At 40.1% G+C, this 12280-nt stretch overlaps 2 long non-coding RNA genes and 1 pseudogene across 3 annotated transcripts; 1 reads left to right on the top strand and 2 right to left on the bottom strand.

The window, feature by feature from the left end:
• Nucleotides 1–1337: 1337 nt before the first annotated feature.
• On the bottom strand, nt 1338–2006 carry LOC147316706 (uncharacterized). Its single transcript, XR_015131644.1, has 4 exons — nt 1878–2006; nt 1707–1767; nt 1525–1605; nt 1338–1441 (listed from the first exon to the last, which is right to left on the bottom strand). It is a non-coding gene; the product is annotated as an uncharacterized LOC147316706 (long non-coding RNA).
• Nucleotides 2007–4554: 2548 nt separating this feature from the next.
• Nucleotides 4555–6007, top strand: LOC147316705 (uncharacterized; annotated as a pseudogene). Its single transcript, XR_015131695.1, has 4 exons — nt 4555–4651; nt 4973–5614; nt 5725–5785; nt 5887–6007. The product of XR_015131695.1 is annotated as an uncharacterized LOC147316705 (transcript).
• Nucleotides 6008–8707: 2700 nt separating this feature from the next.
• Nucleotides 8708–9875, bottom strand: LOC147316704 (uncharacterized). The gene is made up of 3 exons (XR_015131643.1): nt 9756–9875; nt 9608–9678; nt 8708–9229 (listed from the first exon to the last, which is right to left on the bottom strand). It is a non-coding gene; the product is annotated as an uncharacterized LOC147316704 (long non-coding RNA).
• Between the last annotated feature and the right edge of the window lie 2405 nt (nt 9876–12280).

Genomic DNA, 12280 nt, shown 5'->3' with positions numbered 1-12280 from the left:
CTCTGATATATTTTTTATTATATTTAGTAGTTAGAACTTAAAACATTAACTAGGGACTGTTTAATTGAAGGGATTTTAATTTTATTTCTATTTTTATGGCACTTTGTTGTTGCACACTGCTCTTACACTTTATTTAAAACTAGAAATAATAAAGCAGTTGATGTGTTTCAGCCTGTAACGTTTAGTGTCTGTTGGTACTTCATCACTTTGAATAAGTGTAAGTCAACACCAGGCCCCACTTTCAGTCTTTCCATTTCTCCTTTCCAAACACATGAATAACAGTCCATTATTTTCACCGTTAAACACTAAAATATTCTTGACTTTTTTAATAAACAAATTAAACGACAGCCAGCATCCCAGTTATTTCAAACTTTAAAAAAAATCTCCATCCCCGTGTGGAAAAGTTTCACCTTTGCTAACTGCATGCTAAAGGAAGTAAAGATATTTTCCAACTTAAAATCTCAATTATTTTCCAAACTCATTTCAACCAATTTTTTAATTTTAATTGTACCTTATGTTCATGTAGGACTCAAGAACGCGTACTTTGAACTAGGATCCAATCATGTGATTTGTCATCCACAGTTCTCATCATGAATGACGTCTCCTGTGACACTGAGTGCTTCAACACTTTCATCACTCCTGACAAGTGATTTCTTTGTGTAAAACCAGGCAGTTATGCAATTGGTCAGAAATGATCTGTCCCATAGACAGGGATGCAGGTGCCCAGCTACGAGCTGGTTTATTAATACTAAGCTAAAGAAGAAAAGGAACTCACTGTAGTTCTCACAGCTCAGGACAAGCAGACACCTGATGTTGAGTGACTGAATGGAACTAAAGCAAGAATTCATGATGATGACAAAACTCTGCATATGCAGTCAGGAGACTGATGACCTGTGAAATGAACTGTTAGAAATGTGCAGATATGTGTAAACATTGATCAACATTTAACATCCAGCATGGAGCAAAACTTCTGACCGACATCTATGAGAACCTTTAATCTCGTCATCTTTGTAGTGAAATATGACTCATTAAACCTTTCCATGTATTTTATCCACAGTGAAAACTATTCACTTTGCTGGACCCCAAAATCACATGTGTTCAATTCATTTCATTAGATACTAGCAATACTATTAAATTGGACCTCATTACTATCATATAGCAATTAATGTGAAACTGAGTCATATCATAATCTATATATGTAATATGTTTTTGCCTGAATCTTCCACCACAAACAGAAAGAGGACATGTGAGCTGCTGTCTGAGTAACAATGCAAATACACACCAGAAATTGTTTAGTAAAGACAAATTTAATAAATGAAAGCTGGTGAGAGGGGCTTCAGTGCATCCATCCATCCATCTCTTCTGCTTATCTGGTTCAAGGTTGGAGCCATCCCAGCTGTTATGGGGCTAGAGGCGGGCAAAACCTGGACAGGTGGTCAGTCTAACACAGAGAAACACACAACCATTCACACTCACATTCAACCTAACTGCATCGCTCTGGACTGTGGGAAGAAGCCGGAGTACCTGGAGGGATCCACAAAGGCATGAGGACTCTCTTGCTCTCAGGTCACTGCCGTTCACGCTGCTCTGAACACTCTCAGTTGTCTTTGGAACAAATAACACCAAATGAGAGTGAATCACTTCAGAACAACAGGAACACTCCTGGTTATTGTGAGCAAACGTCATAACAAGATGAATATATTTACCATTTTAATGAGGGAGAATCTTCTGTGTGGAGTTTCTTCTCAGCGTGACTCTTTTTCCTGACTTTTAGAAACAAGAGGCAGAAAAGAAAGAATAAAAGTTAAAACCTCCACAATTTTCTATATTTTAGGACAGAATTTTAGAAACAACCTTAAACACTATTTACTACTTACCACTTTGTTCAGGCTTGCTGGTGTTCGACATGCTTCACTTTATATTAAATCCTGAAGCGCTTCCTCAGTGGAGTCGGGCTCTGGATGCTGTTGTCTTCCTCTTAGCACCCTTTGCCGACGTCTTCAGAAAACGGCAGAGAACCGACATGAGAACTCTGCCGTCTGCGCTGTAGTCTGTTACTCTCCAGTGGTTCGTCATCAGTGTCCTTTGTTTGGTAAACGGTGGAGATGACTCTGGTGGGGAATGTAGTGAAGAGAAAAGTTTCCAATTGCTTTATTTTTGTTTCTCACTTTAGTCACAGATCATCTTAGATGAACACCTGGAGCACCAGGAAAGACATTGCAAGCTGTACCTCCTTGTATCTGGAACCAGCAGGGAGGCCATTGACATATACTACCTTGTGATGGATAAGAAGCTCATCCCCTTCCAGGAAACCACATCATTCGTAGCCATTGATGAACACTTTAAACATTACTGTTTTCAGTTTATGAAAACAGATGATGCTCCAACAAACTTTTAGTTGAAGTTTTAAAGTGAATGAAAATAATTGTTAAAAATAAATTCTTAAAGTAAATTCAAGAACAGCAGCTAAGACCCAAATTAATATGCAGTGTTACTGCCCATTGAGGTCATTGCAGCATGCACTTTGTGTGGTTTTGACTTTTGTTATGAGTCATTTATGGCTAAAGAATCCTTGTGTAACGCAATCTGTACTTACACCAAAGCTTTAATGCTTGGAAATCAGGACTATTGACCTTGAGCAATTCACTAAGTGTCTGTATCATCAATTTCACCACAACACAATGTTTTAGGCCCCAAAAAATCTGTTTCTATAGAAAGAGGTTACAAAAATTGAAATGTGTCCCAAAACTCTGTAACCCATCAGAGGCTAGTTTTGTAAAGGAGTTTGGTAGTAGCTGCTCCACCATAGGAACAGTAAGACCTCCAGCACACAACGAACACCACACTCACTTAACATAGACACATTTATTAAAACACAATTTTAAACAATAACCCTTTTCTTTTACTGTCTTTCCACTCAGTGTTCCCAAAAAAAAAAAAAAAAAAAAAAAATTTATCAAGGTCCTTTGGCCAAAAAACAAACAAACACCTGAGCTCAGGGAAAGGTAAAGTGCAACGTTGGGGCCCTCCAATTTGTTCCTACCACCCTGTTGGAACAGTGTAGTATCCAGTAACAGCATCCAGAAAGCAGAAGCATCCACTTGCAGCAACGACCATCTACCAGGTAGGATGTTTCAGTGGAGTCATCAGATGAGGAACATCATCCAGTAGGAACAGGATACCAAAGGAAAAACCAGCCTACACACACCCGGATGCTGGAGAATTAACCAAAGCATATTCATGACTTCCAGTATCACTAACGGCTCATCTAGCAGTCTCATCATCAAAAAAAATACAGGCTTGTTCATGTAAAAAAACAAAACAAACAAAAAACAAAAAAACCGAAAACAAACACTGTTCAACTTTTTTAGGCATGAAAACATCAAGGCCTGGACCTGGACTAGGCCTATCCGGTCTTTAAATGACGTGATGAATCCTGCTCCTGGGTTCAGACTACTCTGTTTATTAAAGCTGTTGTGTTTTTAACATGTTGTAATGCTTTGTATTTTGTTCCATCTTAACAAGGCCCAAAAAAAAGAAAAGAAAAAAAAGTCAGTGATCACTGTGGAAATCTCTCGGGTTTTAAAACCTTATGATTTAACTACAACCTAGCTCATGCAGCAGTAAATAATGACTAACCTCGTATTGTGGATGGATTATCTCAGTTGTTCTGACTGAAGTTTGGTTCTTTGCAGGATCCTGCCAAGCAACTGCATTTGTCCCTAACCATCGGGAACCCTCGCTTCAACTTTTATTTTTTAATTTTTTCAGATATCTCTCAGTCAGAACATGCTATATTATGCCTGGGTGAAAACTAGCGAGCAAATTCCCTGCTAACTTAAATTTAATAAATTCTGTTTTCATGGATGCCTGGAAATGGCTAATGACGTGCTGTGATGCATTCAATGACTGCCAAATGATCAGAAATCTCAATCTTCGGAAAACCTGAGTTACACTCAGCATTTTTGCTTACACAACAGTAGGGAGCCTAATGGTAAAGACCTGTGTTCTTCAGAGCAAGCTGAAAGACAAATACTTGATAGCTTTAAATACTGTTAATTACTTCTTGGACACAGATTACTTTTTGGCACAACATCACAACATTGGCAAAGAAGTCACTTGGATGAGTGACGAAACGTTTCTCCCACTCACTACGTCCAGATGAACAGAATCAACTTTTGGAGATTTACTTTCCTGGATGATTGAGGCTGCATCAAGTCTGAATAGTCGTTACGAATTTCAGTAATTTTTTTTATAAAGTGGTGATTTTTTTTTTTTTTAACAGCATAGAAAACCACAAAGATTGGCAAAAAAAGAACATGCAATAGTAAAATTAAATGAGAAAAATAATTTTTTCTTTTGAATAAATGAAATTGGTTTTAGGTGACACTGGGAGTCATGGTGATGAGGATGGCGTGTTTGAGCTATGGATATAAAAACAGAAGGAAAAATTGGAATTCGGTTTCACATTTCAGTGCAAACAGCAGCTTTTTCCTACTAGTGCTGTGAAAACTCGGATTTTCCGAACTTTTCAAGAAACGAAGGAATTGCAAAATGATTTCTGCCGACTTAGATCGTTAGATGCACCTGCTATCCCTTTTGATTGAGCGTGAGAAAGATCAATGCTATGATAAGTACAGCAGGCTAAAAGGTATAATATAATATGTCAGACTGCTGTGCGCCTCCAATATAGAGGTGTGCAGCTGCTTTATTCTCAGCAGATTGTTGCTCAACTAATATGAAAACGTTAGTCCTTAATGTGAATGCGTATTAAAACCTCAATGAGAGTCCATGCAGCCTTACACCACATGAAAATGTGAAGGCTTTCATAAACAATGAGTTCTGCTGGGAGCTTCTTACTGTGTGTGGAATAACATATGATGATGTGAAGCCATGTCTTGACAATTTAAATTCAGGCTTTAATTTGTGCGATCACATGATTAATGTAGACGCACGCTTTGTTTCCTCGTAGCTGAGCTGGTGAGTCCAACCATTTCACGTCAGATGGTCGTCATTAACTTGAGGAACCGTCAACTGACCAACAGCAATCTGGACTCCATGTCCCACCTGGTCCTCACTCTATACCATAACCTGGTGACGGGGTCCAAGGACTTTCCTCACATACTGTTTAAAGGATTGCTCCACCGGGACCAGGTGACGACACCATTTGTCCATGTGAGGCTGAGCCAGAGAGAGAACACCGCTCCTTCTCCTCCTACGGACTCACCAGCTGGGATGATGCTGCCGCCTGCGGGCTCCAGCTCTCATCCACGCTTCCTGATTCCAGTTCTTCCCGAGAAAGCATATCTCGCTGTGCTGAAGGCAGACCGGAGGAACTGCGTCCGCACCCTGACTGTCGACGGCCTCCCCGTCACCAGAGTCATCTCCACTGTTTACCGAACAGAGGACACGGAGATGACGAACCGCTGGAGAGTAACAGACTACAGCGCAGACGGCAGAGTTCTCATGTCGGTTCTCTGCCGTTTTCTGAAGACGTCAGCAAAGGGTGCTAAGAGGAAGACAACAGCATCCAGAGCCCGACTCCACTGAGGAAGCGCTTCAGGATTTAATATAAAGTGAAGCATGTCGAACACCAGCAAGCCTGAACAAAGTGGTAAGTAGTAAATAGTGTTTAAGGTTGTTTCTAAAATTCTGTCCTAAAATATAGAAAATTGTGGAGGTTTTAACTTTTATTCTTTCTTTTCTGCCTCTTGTTTCTAAAAGTCAGGAAAAAGAGTCACGCTGAGAAGAAACTCCACACAGAAGATTCTCCCTCATTAAAATGGTAAATATATTCATCTTGTTATGATGTTTGCTCACAATAACCAGGAGTGTTCCTGTTGTTCTGAAGTGATTCACTCTCATTTGGTGTTATTTGTTCCAAAGACAACTGAGAGTGTTCAGAGCAGCGTGAACGGCAGTGACCTGAGAGCAAGAGAGTCCTCGTGCCTTTGTGGATCCCTCCAGGTACTCCAGCTTCTTCCCACAGTCCAGAGCGATGCAGTTAGGTTGAATGTGAGTGTGAATGGTTGTGTGTTTCTCTGTGTTAGACTGGCCACCTGTCCAGGTTTTGCCCGCCTCTAGCCCCATAACAGCTGGGACGGCTCCAACCTTGAACCAGATAAGCAGAAGAGATGGATGGAAAGATGGAAGGATGATCCAAAGAGAAACATTAAAGGCCCTCTCACCAAAACAAGATAAGAATGCATTTTACATATGAATCTTCATTCATTCATTCAAATGTTGAAACTAGGGCTGCCACAAACGATTATTTTGATAGTCCACTAGTCATCAATTATTTTTGCAATTAGTCGACAGCCTATTGCACCAGCATGCATCTGCTCTAATATAACTATCATTAGCTTACAGCATGAAGTGTTTAAGAGAACAGCATGCTCCTCGTCAGATTGATGGGAGGAAAAGAAAATTCTAGAGTTTAACTAGGTGGCTGCTATGCTCACAGAACTGGGATGGTTTCAATGAGCATGTAACCAACATAACCAAGGTAGGTAGTGGACATGCTGTTCACCTGCTCCCTCAATCTCAAACAATGCTTCAATTGGCTGAATGGGGAGATGTGCAAGTTTATCTTTCTGAAACAATTAGCACATTGTAGTGACTTGTGAACCACAATCCATCATGGAATTGCATTGCACACCCTCACACAAAACAGAAGCTGCACAATGAGGATCTAGCAGACTGGCTGGCAAGCGAGATTTGGAATCAAAATCTTCAACCATTGTCTGGGTTTTTATTTTTCTCTGAAAATGAATGCTTTGGTCAAATAAGGTGGGATTGATGCTGGTCCCACAACAAGAGCTGCTACAAGTTTAAAGTAAAAGGCTCAGTAACCTGTTGGGCTTGGAACCTTTCTTGCTTTGCCTGACAGACTAGTGTCTGGTTAGGTTCATTCAGACGTCGAGCAGCAGTATGGTCATCTTCACCACATCTAAAGCTGAACCACACTTCTGGCAGACAGGGAACCTTAACAGGTCTCCTGCCACTGCTGTTTCTTGCCATTAAGTAATCTTTGCCATCACTTATTTTCTTTAGGACATTTCTGGTACCGAGCGAGCTCTCTAAGTTTCTTAGACAACTGATCTGTCTTATTTTGAAGTTTAACAGTTTGTTTTCTCTGTTTTGACGCTGCACTAAGCTCACTGTCAAAAGGAGGATTCATGGACCTTTGGCTCAGTTTCTCTACTTGCTTTGCAAGCTTATCCAATCTCCTTTCAAGCTTAGATGCCTTGCTCTGTTTTGTAGTCTGTATTGGCACAGGCTCATCATCATAGGAGGGTACAACGCAATTTCATTGTTCTTGACAATGACAATAAATAAATAAATACTAAATACTAAAATACATCAAAAATGGAGTGGGCATGTACAGCTGACTTTTGTAGAACCAAGATATTTTTTCATCTTGTCTAGCTTTGCAGATCTAGCACCTTCCTCAGTTCTCAACACAAGGAGTATTTCTGAAAATGCTGGTGGACTGTTCTTTTTGTTCTCTAGCTGGAGAGCTATGATGAGACTCATCCCAGCAGCCTCTATTGAACTGTCTTAGCAGGTGTTTCAACAGAGACTCCCCCTCTAGAAGTAGAAGTAAGGAGGCTATGGAGTCTGTTCAAATATGCTGAGGGCTTTTCTCTGCTATTCTGACTGGAGCTGAGAAAGGTTGCCAAAAAAAAAAAAAAAAACCTCTTCTCCGTTATCTACAAGACTAAAAGCAGAATCAAGCTGCGTAATATAAGCTCTGGGTGGGGAGCTCAAACCAAACAACTTAAAAACATCTGTCGCTGGACTGAGCAAACTTTCAAGAATGTTCCTAACCCTAAAGGAAGAATCACTGAGGGGAAGATCCACTTGTATACCTCTTCCTGAGCAACATCTCAAATGGTTTTAACAAACGAACCAACAGCAGGATTCTTGGGGCTAGGCTAGTCACCAAAGACCTTGGTTGATCTTGGGAATGGCTTGATCAGACGAATATTCTACCAGGACTCTACTTTCTGGATGGTTTGGTTCATCAGGAATCCGAACTATCCGAGAAACTTCACCATTAACTGAAAAAAAAACACTAGCACTGTCATCATCTGTTTAAATCCTTTCAATTCCAGTCACAAAAAGTGAGCATTAGCTATCTACATCAGCGGTCCCCAACCCCCGGGCCTCGGACCGGTACCGGTCCGTGAGTCGTTTGGTACCGGGCCGCGAGAGTTGAGGCTCAGGTGTGAAATGAATGGTTTTCAGGGTTTTTATCATTTTTCCAGCGTTATTTTGTTATCGTTTTTATCGTTAACTCGGTTTTCCTGGGTCTTTTCACGTGTGTTATGAATAAATCTTTTTTTTTGGTACCGGTACTAGTTTTATTTTGTTGTATTTATCCGCGACACCTTAAAGGCCGGTCCATGAAAATATTGTCGGGCATAAACCGGTCCGTGGCGCAAAAAAGGTTGGGGACTGCTGGTCTACATTAAAGCATCTGCAAAGGTACAATGTCCAACTCAATGCGGTTGAGAAAAATGAAAAGGTGGGTGTTGTGAGCTGGAAAGTCAAGGTGCTACTATCGTCCAATCTCCTGGCTGGCTCTCCACTTGTAACTCAATCTGTACTTACACCAAAGCATTAATGCTTGGAAATCAGGACTGTCTGTATCATCAATTTCACCACAATGTTTTAGCCCCCCCCCCCCCCCCAAAAAAAGAAAGAATCACAATTTGTATAGAAAGAGGTTACAAGAATTGAAATGTGTCCCAAAACTCTGTAACCCATCAGAGGCTAGTTTTGTAAAGGAGTTTGGTAGTAGCTGCTCCACCATAGGAACAGTAAGACCTCCAGCACACAACGAACACCACACTCACTTAACATAGACACATTTATTAAAACACAATTTTAAACAATAACCCTTTTCTTTTACTGTCTTTCCACTCAATGTTCCCAAAAAAACCAAAAAAAACCAAAAAAAATTTATCAAGGTCCTTTGGCCAAAAAACAAACAAACACCTGAGCTCAGGGAAAGGTAAAGTGCAACGTTGGGGCCCTCCAATTTGTTCCTACCACCCTGTTGGAACAGTGTAGTATCCAGTAACAGCATCCAGAAAGCAGAAGCATCCACTTGCAGCAACGACCATCTACCAGGTAGGATGTTTCAGTGGAGTCATCAGATGAGGAACATCATCCAGTAGGAACAGGATACCAAAGGAAAAACCAGCCTACACACACCCGGATGCTGGAGAATTAACCAAAGCATATTCATGACTTCCAGTATCACTAACGGCTCATCTAGCAGTCTCAACATCATAAAAAATACAGGCTTGTTCATTTAAAAAAAAAAAAAAAAAATTCTTAGGCATAAACACATCAACTCGGTAATTGACCTTGTATCGGCCGCCATATTATGAGGGTAGCCAGGCTTGCTTAGCCGCTAGCTTGCTAACATTCAGCTAAGCTCATTCACACATTCTAGAACATTTAGCTTTCTTCCTCAACAAAAAACAAAAAAACAAAAACAAAAAAAAAACCCATCCCAGCAGTTAACTTGACACCTGGCTGCAGCATAAAAATGGACATAATATTCAATGTAAACATGAGCTCCAAGCTAACTCACCAGAGGAGTTGGTGTAATGGCGGATGCTTGTCGGACTCGGCTCAGCGCGTACCGCTTCATGATTTCTCTCTCTAACAACACATTAAAGCATCAGTTTTAAGTACAAATGTTTTGTAAACCTATCTACAGTGACTGGTGTTAAATGTACCCAGGTTTCCAGATCGCAGAGGGCACCAGAACAGCATGCATCTCACCAGATCGACGGGAGGAAAAGAAGAAATTCTGCAGTTGGACTAGGCCTTTGCTCACGGCACTGTGATGCGTTCAATGACTGCCAAACAGTGTTGCCAACTCCTCAGTAAGGAAAATCGCTATTGGTTGTCCTAGAAGTCGCTAAATGATGTCATCGCCTAATTTGCATAATTGGCCATGCTAATGTTACATTTGTAGATCCTTGGACAGTACACCTAGTGCGTTAATCCAGCATTTTAGGTTTTTTTCATTAATTACACCCTGCAGGCAAAAAAATGTGTTCTCGTTTGATCCTAAGATGAATGTTCACTGCAGTTTACGTTTACGTGACCATGCGTGTGCAGGTTTTAGAATGCATTTAAAATTTTATCATAGTTCTTCTGGACATGTTACATGTAATATTCAAAATCCACATCAGTCAGATATTACTGAACATGGATCCCAGTTTAAATTAATTTGTGGGTGCGATATATGTCAAAGAGAAGCGAATCATCTGCTTTATATAAACAATATCCAGTAAACAACACTTTCATTTATGTACATCTTTTTAAAACATTAGCTTTGATTTTCAAAAATGCAGAAGTTTCATGACACATGAATAAACCAGCTATGTGTGAGGATTTTTCTGATGACAGATGTTACAGACATCAACCATTATTCTCAAATGGCACAATGCAAATTTAAGTTTATGATGATGACTGAAACATCAAATTCTCCTAGGGTAGGGGTCAGCAACCTTTAACACCCAAAGAGCCGTTTGGACCCCGTTTCCATGGAAAAGAAAACACTGGGAGCCGCAATTACTTTTTGACATCTCAAATAAAGATAACTCTGTTATTGTTCTTTACCTTTATGCATAGGTATTAGAAAACAGTGGTTTCAATAAGTATCATTGACTGAACAATGCACAAGTAACTGGTGATAATTGAGGTTTGAACTCAGATCTTAGTTATGTTGAATCGTTCTCTGCAAGCTACGACTGTAGAATGTGTTTTACTGACAAAGTATTTAGTCAGAAGGTGCTTCATTTCAACTGAAAACATACTCCAGCGTGTTTGTGTATCAGTTTTAGCTTTGTGGATAAAAAGAATCGTTCAACAAACAAAAACTTGTTTTGGCTTCAGTCTTAATGCCAGTCAAACGCTGTGGCTCATTCGGACTATTCCTCTAATTCTTGGTGATGTTGTCCCTAATGGCTCCAGCCATGAACTAGATAAGCAGAAGAAAATGGATAGATGGATCAAAGGATGATCCAAAGAAAAACATTAAAGGGCCTCTCAACAGCTTTCATTTATTAAATTTGTCTTTACTAAACAATTTCTGGTGTGTATTTGCATTGATACTCAGACAGCAGCTCACATGTCCTCTTTCTGTTTGTGGTGGAAGATTCAGGCAAACACATATAGATTGTTATTTATATGCAGTGTTTTACTTTTCAAACCATTTAGGCGTGTAAATGAGTTTCATGTATAATCTTATTTCTGTTCTTCGTTTAGAATCGTATTGTTTGGTCTGACCTATTTTTTTTCCAGCGGTAGAGACTAATGATGTTCAGGTGTGTGTAAAGTCCTGTATAAAGCAAGTGGGATTTTGCCTACCAGGTTGGTTGTTTTATGGTAGAATGGAGATGCCAGAAATAAAGTATACTTAAAAGGAACTTGACTAGTATGCTGATGCTGTTCACTTATCACCCTCTTTGATGTTTATCTTATGCTACCCGACAAGAGAACATGCTTTAGAAATCAAATCCAAAATTGAATAATTTGTTCTGAAAAGTATATAAACATATGTAAACATGTGTAAACACTTTGGTGAAAATAAGAACTACATTTGAAAATGAATGATTGGAATCCAGACTTTTGACTTTTTTGGTTTTCCTCAACATTCAATCCTCTTAACATTTTTGTTTTCCAGCTTTTCTAGAGGGAAAATCATTTATTACATCACTGCAAGAAATCTGATGGCCAACTTTGTTGTTAAAACTGTTACAAAATCAGTTTTACCCCGGTTCTTTTATTCGTCGAAACTTCCAGAGACGGCACCGGAACTCAGTAGTCATTTCACAAAACCTTTATTCATCTTCATTTAAGCATGCACTTCTAGAAGGGAAGACGAGGCCGGTGTGTCCCTCTCCAAATCTTCACCCCTTTGTTAGTTACAGCCAGCTTTATAGAGGCGTCCCCATCATAAAACCCCCCACGGTGTGCTGCAAACTGTGTCTGTGTGCACGAGCACATGAATGCCTACATGTGCGCGTTCCCACGTGTCTATGTGAGTGCTCGTGTGTGACTGTGTACGCATACCTGTGTGTATGTGTGAGTGCACATGAGTGAGTGTGCGTGTGTGTGCGTGACAGTTAAAACACTGTGGGTGTAGGTGACTCCCTAGAGGTCATAAAAACCCATCTCCCTTCCAGACCACAGTTATCCAGTTACAAATGTTGAGACCCCCACCCAAACATTCTCTGGGGAATTTCCACTC

The sequence above is a fragment of the Aulonocara sp. 'chitande type north' Nkhata Bay genome, linkage group LG12, assembly GCF_057382095.1.
Source record: "Aulonocara sp. 'chitande type north' Nkhata Bay isolate Kocher_YH1m ecotype deep benthic linkage group LG12, A_spYH_male_GT1.1, whole genome shotgun sequence".
Classification (NCBI taxonomy): domain Eukaryota; kingdom Metazoa; phylum Chordata; class Actinopteri; order Cichliformes; family Cichlidae; genus Aulonocara; species Aulonocara sp. 'chitande type north' Nkhata Bay.
This window is presented reverse-complemented; position numbering and strand designations above follow the sequence as displayed.